At 47.7% G+C, this 14403-nt stretch overlaps 1 protein-coding gene and 1 long non-coding RNA gene across 2 annotated transcripts in view; one reads left to right on the top strand and one right to left on the bottom strand.

Moving 5' to 3' along the window:
- FAM181A (family with sequence similarity 181 member A) overlaps positions 1 to 1537 on the bottom strand; it is an 11106-nt gene extending 9569 nt beyond the window's left edge. The window contains exon 1 of the mRNA XM_017857997.1: positions 1437 to 1537. The gene's annotated coding sequence lies outside the window, so the exon portion shown is untranslated. The remainder of the gene's footprint in view (positions 1 to 1436) is intronic.
- A 10902-nt stretch (positions 1538 to 12439) lies between these two features.
- LOC108519091 (uncharacterized) overlaps positions 12440 to 14403 on the top strand; it is a 4822-nt gene continuing 2858 nt past the window's right edge. Inside the window, exons 1-2 of the long non-coding RNA XR_001882522.1 lie at positions 12440 to 12678; positions 13511 to 13652. This is a non-coding gene — a long non-coding RNA (uncharacterized LOC108519091). The remainder of the gene's footprint in view (positions 12679 to 13510; positions 13653 to 14403) is intronic.

The following is a 14403-nucleotide window of genomic DNA, read 5'->3' as shown; positions in this document are numbered from 1 at the left end:
TCCTTCCTTCCTTCCTTCCTTCCTTCCTTTCTCTCTCTCTCTCTCTTTCTTTCTTCTTTTTTTGAGACAAGGTCTTGCTTTGTCACTGCAGTGCAGTGGCACTATTGTGGCACACTGCAGTGTCTTGACCTCCTGGACTCAAGCAATCCTCCCACCTCAGCATCCCGAGTAGCTGAGACTACAAGTTCATGCCAACACACCCAGCTAATTTTAAAATTTTTTTGTAGAGAGGAGGTCTCACTATTTTCCCAGGCTGGTCTCAAACCCCTGAGCTCAAACTATCCTCCCGTCTCAGCCTCCCACTGTGCTGGGATTACAGGCGTGAGCCACCACACCTGGCTGCATTTCACTTCTGATATCATAATCTATGTCTTCTCTCTTTTGATCAGTCTTGTTAGAAGCTTGTTAATTTGATTGATCTGTTTAAAGAACCAGCTCTTTTTTATTTTATTTTTTTTTCTATTTCTTTTCTGTTTTAATGTCATTGACTTCTGCTTTTATCTTTATTATTTCCTTTCTTCTTCTTGCTTAGGGCTTATTTCACTTTTCTTTTCCTGAGGGCATGGCTTTGATCATTGATTGAGATCTTTCTTGTTTTCTAATGTAGGCCTCTTAGTGCTATAAAATTTCCTCTCAGCACTGCTTTGGCTGCATCTCACAAATTTTGATATGTTGTGCTTGCATTTTGTTTAGCTCAGTATATTTTCGTTATTTTCTTTGAGATGTCCTCTTTGGCAACAAGAAGACCTATGTGGGACTTTTCTGGGGAGTTGATAATGCTCAACAAGTGGGTCCAAAGCATTTAATGAATACCTACTATGTACAGGATATTCTCTGAGATGCTGGGGATAGCAAAATGAATATGAAATCCATGCTAACAGCCTTGAAAATAGTTTACTGACCTCTTATTAAATGCTAATAATGTTTCAAAACTTCCTCTGTATTAACTCCTTCATAATGAGGTGGATATTGCTATTATGCCTACTCTACAAATGAGGACACTGAGGCACAGGTTGACTAAGTGACTTGCCCAAGACTCCACAGCCGAAAGAGGTGAAGCTGGAGTGTAACCCAAGCCAATTTCTGTGACTAATTTTGTGATTAATCATCATGATCAGTAAGCTCTGAGCCTCCTATTCCTCACCCTTGAAGTGGAGCTAAGACCAGTTCCCTGGCAGGGTTGATAATGAGGATTAAGATATCAGCCATGAAAACTCAACAAACACATCACCTGGTTCATAATCGGTGCCCTTCCCTTGCCTTCACCTCTCCCCTGGGCTGGATATAATGGCTGCCCAGGTGAAGCCATAAGGAAGAGCTAGTGGGACAAAAGTGACATGATGGTGGCATCTGTGCCCTGTGGGGCATCCCCAGTGGACCACCGCCCCACATTCACACCCCTGTTCTGCACGTTCCCCACCCCACACGTCCATCACCTTGACTGTGTCCTCCAGCACTGGTAGGCCTCGTCACTCACCCAGGCACCAACTAGGAATGAAAAGTCTGTTTGATCTCAACTGTCATCTCGGATTTGATTAGTGATGACTGGCAGGTGCCCTGTGGAGAGATTCCAAGGGCTCAGCAGATAGAACATTCTGATCAACTAGTGATGTCTTCCTCTAGGGAGGATGGAGATGAAGCTGGCTGTGTGCCAAGTGTCCCTGGATCCAGTTCAGAATCACAGGATGGGAAGCCAGGGATGTCAATACTTGGCATTCTGGTGATCCAACCCTGCAATTTTAATCAAGGGATTGGAGCCCCTTGAGAAAAGCGGTGACTTATTCAAGCACATATTCCTGTGACCAAGATTCAAGTTTCCCACCTCCCAAGCCAGAATTCATCAGGTCCTTTCAACAGACATTTGCTACTAAGTTTCAACTCCAGGCTGGGCACTGACTTAGCCATAATAGATATCTTACACGTCTCATAGTATTTATTCTCACAATAGCCTTCTGTGATAGATCCTAATGTCATTCCCATCTGGCAGATGTGGAAACTGGGGCTCATGTAGACTAAATAACTTAACAGCTAGTGAGAGGTAGAGCCAAGATTGGGATGCTTACCTCCTGACTCTGAACCTGGGATCTTTCAGACATGCCACTTTGTTTCATGGATGAGAGGCAGCAGTGATGGCAACAGCCATAGCTTGAGTCAAGGCACTGAGGCGGAGAGTGTTAGGCATTTTGGAGAGCGGAGACAGTGAGAAGCTCAGTGCAGTGGGGAGGAGAGGTCACTGCAGGGAGTGAGGTGAGATAAGGTTAAGTAGAAAGGTTGAATCCCCATGTATCTTTGCATGCAGCAGGCACGTAACACATGCTTAATGACTGACTGACTGAATGCATGAATGAATGAAGGAATGAATGAATAAACAAACCGGAACATAGACTAAAATGGTTGGTTGGCTCCTGAGCCATTTTAGGAGCTCCAATAGACAGTTGTAAAACAATCTGTAATCAGCAAGTGCATGTCAGTGCCTGACTCCCACCCCTCCTCCCACACTGTCCCTCAGGTATGTGGCACAAACAGCACACCCTCATCGTCAGAGAGGATCCCTTGCCTCCTGAGATGGGGTTTCCAAGGGAAAATGAAGGGGCAGGGGTCTAACTCGCATTGAATACTGCAGTGCCCCATGAGTTAGATATTTGCCATCTCATTTAATCCTCACTAAACAAATAAATCAATGAGTCAATAAAACCCGAGATGGGCATTGTTCTTCCCATTTGACAGATTCAGAAATGAGGATCAGGGAGATAGAACTCTCCCCTAGTCACTGAGATAGGTGGCAGAGGAGGTGGGGTTTGAGCTCAGCCAGTGTCTACAGTGCCCTTAGGGGAAGGTGGGGTCGGGGTGGGCATTGTGTTTTCTTGCCTTACAAATCCCCAGCCACCTGGAGCACCTGTCCTACTTGAGTAATAGAGACTTTTCATCGGCATTTATCATTTAGTTCCTGGCCTCTGATCACAACTCTGTCTGTAGCCCAAATCTAGCCCATAACAAACTTTTCCAAAATTCTCTGAATTTGCCGTCGTCTCTCAGGAAAGGGGCATTTGCATCATCAGCAAAAGGGCCATTTTCACCTGCCTCAGCATTGCTTTCCTGCACTCCCTGACTCGCTCCTTGTGGGGCGTGCTGGGACTATGAAGAGTTACTGCTGTGAACGCTGTGGCCCCTTACCTCCACCCTAGCACCAAGGTGAGCTCTCCTAGACCAACATTGGCTCCTTGGATGGCATTCCAATACCTGGCACATGGCAAACCCCTTGGAGCATGTTAATCACCCACAGAGATCACTCACACACCTTAGGAGTCAGACAATTGCATTTTGTTCCTGTCTCACTCATCTGGGCAGTGATTTCATCTGTGTGGGCCTCACACTTCTCATCGGATAAGCTTGGTGGAAACAGTGCCCAGCTCCTGGGCTGGGGTCCCTTCCAGCAGGCTAAAGGATGAGTAGGGGTTGTTTGAGCTCTGCTGGTCTGGGGTGGAGGGGAGACTGGGAAGAAGAGCGTGAGGCAGGAGAATAGTGTCTGGAGGCAGGGACCCTAAGGCAATTCACACTGACTTCCTAGAACTGAATCAAAAGGAAAACACCATCTTTCCACACCCAAGTAATAAGGATTAGAGGCTGCTTCCTTTGCAAAGCCTACCCCTTTTCCCACTGTGTTGCAGATGCAGCTGGAAACCATCATTCTCAGCAAACTATCGCAAGAACAGAAAACCAAACACTGCATATTCTCACTCATAGGTGGGAATTGAACAATGACATCACTTGGACACAGGAAGGGGAACATCACACATGGGGGCCTGTTGTGGAGTGGGGGGAGGGGGGAGGGATAGGGTTAGGAGATATACCTAATGTAAATAACGAGTTAATGGGTGCAGCACACCAACATGGCACATGTATACATATGTAACAAACCTGCACGTTGTGCACATGTACCCTAGAACATAAAGTATAATAAAATAAATAAATAAAACATAAGAAAAAAATGTAAAGTACCTCTGATCAGTCACCTCCTGCCACCAATCAGACTGGTCGTGGGCCAAGGCTTCATTTATATAGGGTGTAACTCTATACAACCAATGGGAAACCTCTAGAGGGTACTTAAACCCTAGAAGATTTGCAATCAGTGCTCTTGAGCCACTTGTTCAAGCCCGCTCCCACTCTGTGGAGAGTACTTTCATTTCAGTAAATCATTGCTTCATTCTTTCGTTGCTTTGTTTGTGCATTTTGTCCAATTCTTAGTTCAAAATGCCAAGAACCTGGATGACTTGTAGTCAAGACCCTCCACTGGTAACAAGCATGTAGATAAAGGAGAAGATGGGGAAGACTTGGGCTGGAGGGCTGCAGTCCACTCCCAGGGTGAGAACTCTTGTTGATGTTTCAACAGACCTCAGCCAATCCTTCCCAGGGCAAGAAGCATGGCATTGGATGTGAGCTCAGGTGTGTTCAGTGGAGCTTAGAGTTGGGTCTGTAGCCACATCCCCAGGGTAAGGGTCCCTGGACAAGCCCTGAACAGGGCCAAGTCAAACAAGAGCCTCTTCTGTCCTCCTTCCCTGTTCCATTGCCAGTTATTTCTCTAACCTTATCCACTGGTCATCCTTCACCAGTCACATCCTTTTTCTTGCTGTTCCTCAGGCACCAGGCTCACTCCCACCCAAGGACTTTTGCACTTGCTGTTCCCTCTTCCTGGAATTCTTTTCCCTTAGCTCAGTGGTTGCACACACAGGCTTGCCACCTGTTTGTGTAAATAAAGTTTTATTGGAACACAGCCAGGCCACCCATTGACATATTGTCTATGCTGCTTTTGCCCTATGACAGTGGAGTTGAGGGTTGTGACCGACCCCAGAGTATACACAAAACCCCGAGTATTTATAGTCTGGTCCTTTATGGAAAAATGTTGTCAGCTCCTACCTTGGATACTTGCATGGCTCACCCTCCCCCTCTTTTCTGTCTTTACTCAACTGACTCGCTAGTGCGGGCTTCCCATTCTCTATCCTCACCTCTTTCTCTGCTTTCTTCCTCTCCCTGGCGCTGGGCACATGAGATCTCTGGGTACTGACTGCACTTCATTGCCTGTCTGCCCACCACAGCACAGGTCCCACAAGGTCAGGGAATTGGGTTCTTGCTTCTTGCTGTATCCCTATGCCTAGAACAGAGCCTCATACACAGACCTGCACAGGAAATACGCTGTCAATGAATGAGAACTTCCTACGTTCCTGGGCACTGGCCCAGCCCATGCCTCGGGGCCCCTGTCTCAGTTTCTCTTGTCATGGAGCCAGGGTCTTGGCAGGTCCCTTGCCAGGTCTCTCCCCAAGGAGGTTGAGTCCTATCGTGAATGGTCACAGTCCCCAGAAACACCCAACCTGGGTTCAGGAGAGCCCTGTACCACATCCGTTTTCTGAGGCTCTCATTATATTAAAAAAATAAAATGTTTGAAGTGATGCATATCCCAAGTACCCAATCTGATCATTACACATCATATACATGTAGCCAAATAACGTATGTTCTCCCAAAATATGTACAACTATTATATATCAATAAGAAATTTTTAAAGACATGCTAAACCAGGGGTGCAGAAACGATGGTATTTTCAGTGTTGACATAGAACAGAATTAACACTTTTAATGCACAAATTCACTGTTACATTTCACTGTTACAGCTCATGAGATAGTTACAGAGTGTATTTTCAATATTAATTAAATTTTGTTAACAATATTAAAGTTTACTGGAATATTAAGACAATTAATTTTAAAATAATTAAAATCTATGTTAATTTCAATATTAATTAACAGTGACCAGAGAGACACAAAGTAGGAGCTGGAGAGTCACTGTCTTTCTTTTTCTCAATCCTGTCACATGGTGATCTCATTTGAAAGGAATATATGGAGCATGATCTCCTCAAAAAAGTCTAAAAGCTCCACGCTGGGATCCCGGCTTCTGACTCCCGCACAGAGCTCTCTGGCACAGTGCAGGAGAGCATTCTGCTCAGGACCTCTGACCTCGCCTGAATCTCCCCTTCCCGCGTAGCCCTGCCCTGGGGCCTGTGACCCTCCCACTGAACACTGGCCCATCCTGAGCTGATGCTCTGAGACTTTTAAGCGCCAGTAAGAGCTTTGATAACATTCATTTCACGGAGGCAACAGGGCCTCGGTCTCACACACAGAGTCCTCCAACAGGCTATCGGGTCCTTCTTGGTAACCCCGCTGTACAGAGGAGGAAGCTGAGGCACAGAGTGACCCGCTCAAGTTCATGCAGCTAGAAGTTGGCAGACCTGAGATCAGAATCCACCCCCATCTGAGCTCAGGGAGCTCCTTGACAGTTCCCATCTGTCTCTTCCTAGGGGCCAGCCCTACACAGATGCGTCAGCCCACGGAGCAGCTGGGAGTGTTATTTATGAACCTCCTAGGTTTGACTGAATCACCCCTCAAGGGCCCCATCACCTCAGGCAGTGCATCTGAAGTGCAGATGTCCCAGGTAAACTGAGGCAGTGGAGAAGAGATGGGTTCTGGGGTCAGCAGGATCTGCTTTCCAGCCATGGCCCCACTGCTCTCGGTTGTGTGCCCCTGTCACTGTTGCTGTAGCAACCTCCCTGAACTCAGTGGCACTCATGGGTCAGGAATTCAGAAAGGGCAGTGGGAGCCACTTATCTCCATCTGCAATGTCTGGGGCTGGAAAGACTCAAAGACTGGGGGTGACTTGACAGCCAGGACCAGAGCCATCTCAAAGTCCTCCTCTCTCATGTCTGGGCCTTGATGCTGGCTGTTGGCTGTGGCCTGAGCTGGACTGTTGCAGGCACAGCTCCAGTAGCCTCTCCCTGTGGCGTCCTGGCTTCCTCACAGCATGGCGGCTGGGTTCCAAATGTAAACATCTCAAGACACAGGAAGTGGAGCCTGCTAGTTTCTTATAAGTGGGGCCTAGAAACCAAAACCAGCACCACATCACTTCCATAGTATTCTCTTAGTCAAGCAGTCACAGAGTCCAGATTCAAGAGGAAGGGATGTAGACCCCACCTCTCAATGGGAAGAGGGTCAAAGAACTTTGGGGCCATGTTTTTTTTTTCTTTTGTTTTTTTTTTTTTAATTCTTTTTCTTTGTTTCTTTTAAAAATGTTTTTGGAGGGGCCATGTTTTAAGACTGCCACATTCTGTGACCTTGGGCAAGTGGCTTGATCTCTTGAGGTCCCAGTTTCCTTGTCTGTAAAATGGGGATAGTGGTGTCCACCTCAGAGGGCTTTTGTATACAGTGAACTGAACTCTCAGTTAACAGCAAAGTCAGGCCTTGCACCTGGGTCCTCAGGCCCCATAGCCAGTGCTCCTGATACCACCTGCCCTTCAAGTTGGGGCACACTTATGGCTTCTTCCAGGCCTGGGGCAGCTGGGAGGACAGTTTGCCTACAAAACCCAGTTAGGATGTGGGCAAACTTTTCCACTCATTCATTCAAAATTACGCCTTGAGCACCTACTATGTGCCAGCACTTTCTGGGCTTACAGCTTTGATCAAAGTAAGATCTCTGCTTGGGGATGTTAGTTGTACATTCGAACCCTTTATTTGGAGGGTGATGAAGCCCCCGCACAGAGCAGCCCCTGGGCCCTTGGTTCTGACAGCAGCAGCTCTGTCTCATCTTGGTCCCTTCCCTGCTCCTAGCTGACCCTGGTCCTGTCCAGCTAGGCAAGACTGTGGGACAGTATCCTTGCAACTCCAAGTCTTGCCCCCTTCCTTCCTGTCTATGTTCTCTCTCTCTCTCTCTCTATATATATACACATACATATATATATATCTTATAAATAAGATAGTAATATTTGCTAATACTCATTGAGTACCTACTATGTGCCAGCCATTATTCTAAGCATGTGGTGTATTAATCAGGGTTCTCCAGAGAAACAGAACCAACAGTTCACACACACACAAGGAGGTTTATTAGAATATATAGAGAGAATATATATAGAATATGTATATAGAGAGAATATAGAGAGAGAATATATATAGAGAGAATATATATAGAGAGAATATATATAGAATATGTATGTATAATCTATTCATCCATCCATCCATCCATCCATCCAGTCCCCGTATGTATCTACTTACCTACCTATCAGGTTTCTGTTGTTTTCATGGCTTATTTCCCACCAACCATTTTATAAGATGAATATCCTAGGAACTCCAGAGGCCTTGGGAGGACACAGAATAGATCTATCTGTTCCCGGGGTATTTCCATGTTGCTCAGACCCCACGGGACGTTAACACAGGGCCGGGCTTCTGAACCAGCTTCCTTTGGTCACCAACTCTTTGTGGCAATAATAGATGTGATGTGTGTATGCTGGGAGGTGAAGGTACTTATCAAGTCTTTTTTGTTGATTGTTTAAGTTATAACTCTAATTATAAATGGTTGATCCGTGTCCGTGTAGCCATGAATGTTGACAGCCCCAAGCCCTCCCTGTTAGCCCAACTCTGCCCAGTGAGCCTGCTCCAACACCGGGGAGCCATGCTAACTCAAGCCCAGCAACTGGAGTCCATCTTGGCCACACCCAGCATGAAACCTGCTTGGAAGTCTGCCTCCCCTCAAGTAGCCTCCGGCAGTAGAAAGTGCGTGTGTGCTGGAAATCTCCCAGCTGGGTGTAATTCCCAAGTCTATGCCCTGACCTTTACTTTGCCTCTCTGAGCCTCATCTGCCAATGAGGATAATAGCATCCTCTTTGCAGGACTCTCATGAGAGCTGAATATCCGGGTGCTCACTCACACTCGGCTCTGGGCAAATCTTCAATAAATGCCCCTCTTTCCCCTCTGAGAAGCACACAGCCGCACCTTTGCTTCAGCTGTTTCCTCCACCTGGAGTGCCTTCTTTCCTTTCACTCCCTCATTCTCTGTCAGAATCAAACTCGTATGTCAAGGTCACGTTTAATATGAGCCCTATTTCCAAGGCTGTTCAAAAAGAAAAAAAGAAAAAGAAAAAAGGAAGCAAAATTTTCTTTTAAGCAACTGCCTCACTGAAGACCAAAATGTGAGATGAGTTGGAGGGATCAGCTGTGGTTGTGACTTGGGTGGGCTGGGGCAGCAGGCCCCCACTTAAACCCCTGAAGCCCATCTGCAGAAAGATCCAGGCTCTGCAGAATATCTTAAAAACAGGGACTGGGTCTGGCTTATTTCTGGGGCTCTGACAGTCCAACCGGCTCGGAGTAGGAGCTCAGAAGTGCTTTGGGAATTAACTGAATTAAACTGGGTCATGTAGAGTTGGGAGGCAGACCCTACCAGACAAGCAGACATACTTTTTTCCTTGATCCCAGCCTCATCCCCAAAACTGGTATGCACCCAGAGCTTCCCACACCTCCTGGTCAGCAGGGGCCTAGAGGAGGCTGCAGGTGGCAGCCATCAGAGGGATTCTGGCATACTCAGCACTAAGAGGCCAGTTCTCTCAGCATCCCACAGGCCTGGCCTTGGAGTCCCTGGTGCAACTGAGCTCATAGACACCAGATGAGACCAGAGAGGCCCCCTGGAGAAACATGCAAGGATTGCTTTTGGTGGCCCTGTCACTTCCAAGGTGAGACACAAAGGAACACCTTTTCAGTGGGAGGGTATTTATGGAACCAGGTAAGATAGTAATATTTGCTAATACTCATTGAGTACCTACTATGTGTCAACCACTATTCTAAACATGTGCTGTGTTAATCAGAGTTCTCTAGAGAAACAGAGCCAACAGTGCACACACACACACGAGGAGATTTATTAGAAGGAATTGGCTCACGTGATTGTGAAGCTAGAGAAGTCCCACAGTGCACCATCCGCAAGCTGGAGACCCAGTAAAGCCCACTGTGTAGATTCCAGTTCAGATCTGAAGGTCTGAGAGCCAGAAGCATTGAGGGTAGAAGATCGATGTCCCAGCTCAAGCAGTCACAGGCAGACAGCAAACTCACTCTCCCTCCACCTTTCTGTTCTATGCAGGCCCTGAACAGAATGGATGATGCCCACCCACACTGGGAAGGGCCATCTGTCATACAACATGTGAGTAGATACCATCAGCAGCCCATCTTAAGATGAGGAAGCTAAGGCACAGAATGACGAAGTGACTTGTTGAAGGTCACAGCTAGTAAATGGCAGAGCCAGATACAAACCCCAGCAGCCCACCTACAGGGCTACTGCCTCCATCCACATGTGACTTTAATTCCATGCAGAATAGACCTGGATCATCGGGCTGTTTGGTGTATTTATTCACCAAGCCCCCACCCCTCTATCTCCTTCAAGAAGAGCTAGGCTAAAGAGTCCTCTGCTCACCGACCTCTGTGTGGGCTGCTGGGTTTGACGGAACCTGGGGGATAGGCTGATGGGGCAGAGGCTGGAACAGAGGAAGGGAGGGTGGGTTGGGCTTCAGGAACAGAGGAAGGGAGGGTAGGCTGGGCTTCATCCTGCTGGATGGTGGGGAAGGGACGCTGTGAGGATGAGAGATGAGCTTAACAAGGCGGCATCGGACACCAGAGGCCTCACAACTTGTTCATATCAGTGCCAGGATTTTAGCCCAGGTTGCTGGGCCTCAGCCTCTGGGCATGACTATTGCATGACAGTGGCAGGGGAGGGACAAGAAGGATGGGTTCCTGTGCCCATTAGGAAACAGACTTTATAGGGTCAGATATGAGGGCACAAAGGAGAAGAAAAGTTCAGGGAGACTTGCAGGCTTGGGCAAGCAGGCAGGTGGTGGAATCACACCCTAAGAGGGGACACCTGGGACGAGGGGCCCTGCCATGCCCTTCAGGGTGATGGTGACCGTCAGATGAGATGGGGACACTAGGAGGTCTGTGCTGTCATAACGATGACATCACAGTTGAAGAGCACTTACAGGTTTTTCCTCATCTCCGTTTCCACATCAAAATTTACCAGTCCTGTGTCCCGTTTCCTCTTGACCATTGCTAATCTGATAAAAAGGCTTCTCTATGGAGGTGGCATTGGAAAAAGTCTGGGTTCCCGTCTAACCTTCCCCTCTCTTTTTGCCAGGGGCCTTCCTGAGGCAAATCCTCAGTCACTGTTGCACAGGGGAAGAGGGAAGGGCAGGGTCAGCCTGGGGAGGATGTCGTGGGATGGGTGTTCAGGGGCTGAGCGTGCCGCACCTGTACTAGCCTCCTTGGAAGCCACCTCATGTGCTAGACCAGATGGGTCACACCCCGTCTCCACTGAGAGTAAACTTGTTGTCCCCAGAGGCAATCAAGCAAGAATAAGACTGCCAGGTGGGGAGAAGATAGTAATGCAGATTTAAGCATTGGTGTGTGCACTGGGGAAGTCGCCTGAGGTGACCTGTAACCTTCAAGGTCCAGAGTCAAAGATGCTGGGATGCTGTGGGTTGCTGAGAATTGGAAACTCCTGGGAGTGCCCACAGGAAGGAGGGTCCATTCGAGGCATCTCCCTGTCTTTCATCTCTAGTTTGTCCACAAGGCCTCACCTCTGGCATGGCAGCCCGTCAGACAGGCCAGTCCTTTTTCTATCCAGTACATCTCCATCTCTGGACACCTCATTTCCAGGTGAAGAAGCCAGATCCTCGGAATGTGAGGGCTGGGCAGGACCTCAGAGCTCAGCCAACCAACCTTTGATTTTCAGAGGACCACCCCAAATGGACAAACAGACAATGGCCTGCCTGTGTAGGAAAAGAGAACCCTGGCCCACAATCTCTGCAGCAAGCAGCACAGGAAGCCAAACCAAACTTCTGTGGCAATGTGCCCAGAATGGTCAGGGCTCGGTCAATCCTGGTCAGCTTCCCTATTGTTGACTACTGCTTCCAACTCAACACCAATGAGAGAAAGCCAAATATGCTCCTAATGAAATCACAGGATGCCTGGCTTCCAGCTAGCCACCTCCCGCTTTGCCATGCCAACAACCTCTAATCAGGGCACACCTGAGGCCTCTCCCTTTCCACTATGATGCTTCCCCTCACCCTGCCTGCCTGGGAGTCTCTGTCAAATGCAAGTGACTGTGGCCAATTCCCTTGCCATACCAAGCACGCAATGAATGGCCTCTGTTTGATCTCCTTTGGGTGGTCCCAATTTATTTCCACAACACAGAGACCCAGAAAGGGATGGTGGGTTGTTTCAGGTCACATTCCAGGTCTAGGATAGAACTTAGCTCTTTCATTATCGCTTCGTGAGAGCTTTACTTCTCTGACTCCCTCTATATTCTAGGTAGAACTGACCACGTTCTCCCTCTTGCCTCTCAGTATCCTTCACACTCTATCTCAGCACCTTCCACACATGCAGTGGTTTTAAAGTATGTTCAAACCTCTGTGATACCCATCCCTTTAACAAGTGGAGCCTAATACTCTTCCCCTTAGTGTGGTCTGGATTTAGTGACTCTCCTAGTGGAGAGATTGATATGAAGTGACCATCTGTGACTTTAGAGATGAGGTCATAACAGGCTCAGCAGCTTTCTCCTTGCTCTCTCTTGGATCAGCGCTAGGGGAAGCCAGCTGCCATGTAGTGGGGATGCTCAAGCAGCCCCGAGGAGAGGCCCATGTAATGAGGAGCTGAGAGGACTTGAACCAAAAGCCAGTAGAGAATTGAGGTCTCCTGTCCGTAGCCTTGTAAGCGAGCTATTCTGGAAGCACATCCTCCATTCCCAGTCAACATCTTAAGTTCAACCTCATGAGGGACCTTGAGCCTAGCTCAGCCACTCCCAGACTCCTGACCCACAGATACTGTGTGAGGTAATCCACGCTTGTTGTTTCAAGCCGCTAAGCAATCTGTTGCAATAGATAATTAATGCAACACATTTCTGTGCTTTTTTTGGCCTACATGTCTGAGACACATAATATCTAATTAGCAGCTCTTGAGAATAAGGCACCAGTAGCTCAGGGCTCAGCAATGTTTGATAAACAGACAGATGGATGAATGGATGGGTAGATGAGGGTGCACAAAGTAAGTGAGGAGGCACCCTTGCTTACTTTGGCTTTAGGGTTGGATGGATGGGTAAATGGATGGATGGATGGATGGATGGATGGATGGATGGATAGATGGGAAGATGGGTGGGTGGATGGATGGATGGGGAAGTGGATGACTGGATGGACAGTTTGGATGGATAAGTAGATAAGTGGCAATTGAATGGATGGGTGGATGGATGGAGGCATGGGGAGATGGGTGGGCGGACAGATGGATGTGTGGATGGATGGATGGATGGATGGATGGATGGATGGATGGATGGTTGGACAGATGGATAAATGGATCGATGTTCAAGAACTTCCAGTCTGCTCAGAGGCAGCAAGCTTAGTGTGGACAGTTGCAAAGTTTATTTAACAAGTCTGATATTTTAGTTCAATGTGTTTTCAGACAGTGGTGCCCTTTCTCATGCTCCTTAGTGGCCCAGAAAACAGTTTTGATGGCTAATTGAGTGGTGGTCACAATTTCTTCTCCTGTAAAGACCGTGCTTTTTGGTTGTGAGGTTGCTCTAGGCCTGACTGTCCTGTCAACTGTCTCTTTGGTTTTTATCTTATCTACCTGCCAAGACGATACTCTCTCCTGTGAATCTCTTTTCTTCATCAGACACCTTGAATCACAGATAGTTGGAGATGAAAAGGACCTTAGAAACCATGAGAAACACCATGGGTGAGGAGAGTGAGGAGCTCTGGAGCCATAAACCTAGCTTCAGGTCCTGTTCTGCCACTCACCAGCTGGGTGACCAAGGGTAAGTCACGTAACCTCTCTGACCCCCAGCCTCTTCCTCTGTGTGTGGCACCTGCCTGCCATCACATGTGGATGCTCAGCTCAGAGGTGGCCTGTGCTATGGAGCTAAGCACAGGAACAACCCATCAATGTCATTGTCATCCCAAAGCCAAAGTCCTGCCATGTCATTGGGAGAGGCTAAAGTAACACGTGCAGAATGTTTATCCCAGCACTCCCATTTGTGAGAGTCATTCATCTCATCCAACCCTCTTAGTTTGTTGTTTTTAGACAGTGTCTTGCTCTGTCACCCAGGTTGGAGTGCTGTAGCATGATCATGACTCACTGTAACCTCGAACTCATGGGCTCAGGCAATTCTCCCACCTCAGTCTCCTGAGTGGCTGGGATTACAGGTGCGCCCCACCGTGCTGGCTAATTCTAAATTTTTTTTTTTTTTTTTTTTTTGGAGATGGAGTCTCACTCTGTTGCACAGGCTGGAGTGCAGTGGCGTGATCTTGGCTCACTGCAACCTCCGCCTCCTGGGTTCAAGTGATTCTTATGCCTCAGCCTCCTAAGTAGCACTACAGGCATGTGCCGCCATACCCAGCTAATTTTTGTTGTTGTTGTTGTATTTTTTAGTAGAGATGGGGTTTCACCATAATGGCCAGGCTGGTCTCAAAGTTTGCCTGACCTCGTGATCCACCCACCTTGGCCTCCCAAAGTGCTGGGATTATGTAAACATGTATTTTTTTTTTTTTTTTTTTTTTTTTTTTTTT

The sequence above is a fragment of the Rhinopithecus bieti genome, unplaced genomic scaffold (genome assembly GCF_001698545.2).
Source record: "Rhinopithecus bieti isolate Rb0 unplaced genomic scaffold, ASM169854v2 scaffold_41913, whole genome shotgun sequence".
NCBI classification, from domain to species: Eukaryota; Metazoa; Chordata; class Mammalia; order Primates; family Cercopithecidae; genus Rhinopithecus; species Rhinopithecus bieti.
This window is presented reverse-complemented; position numbering and strand designations above follow the sequence as displayed.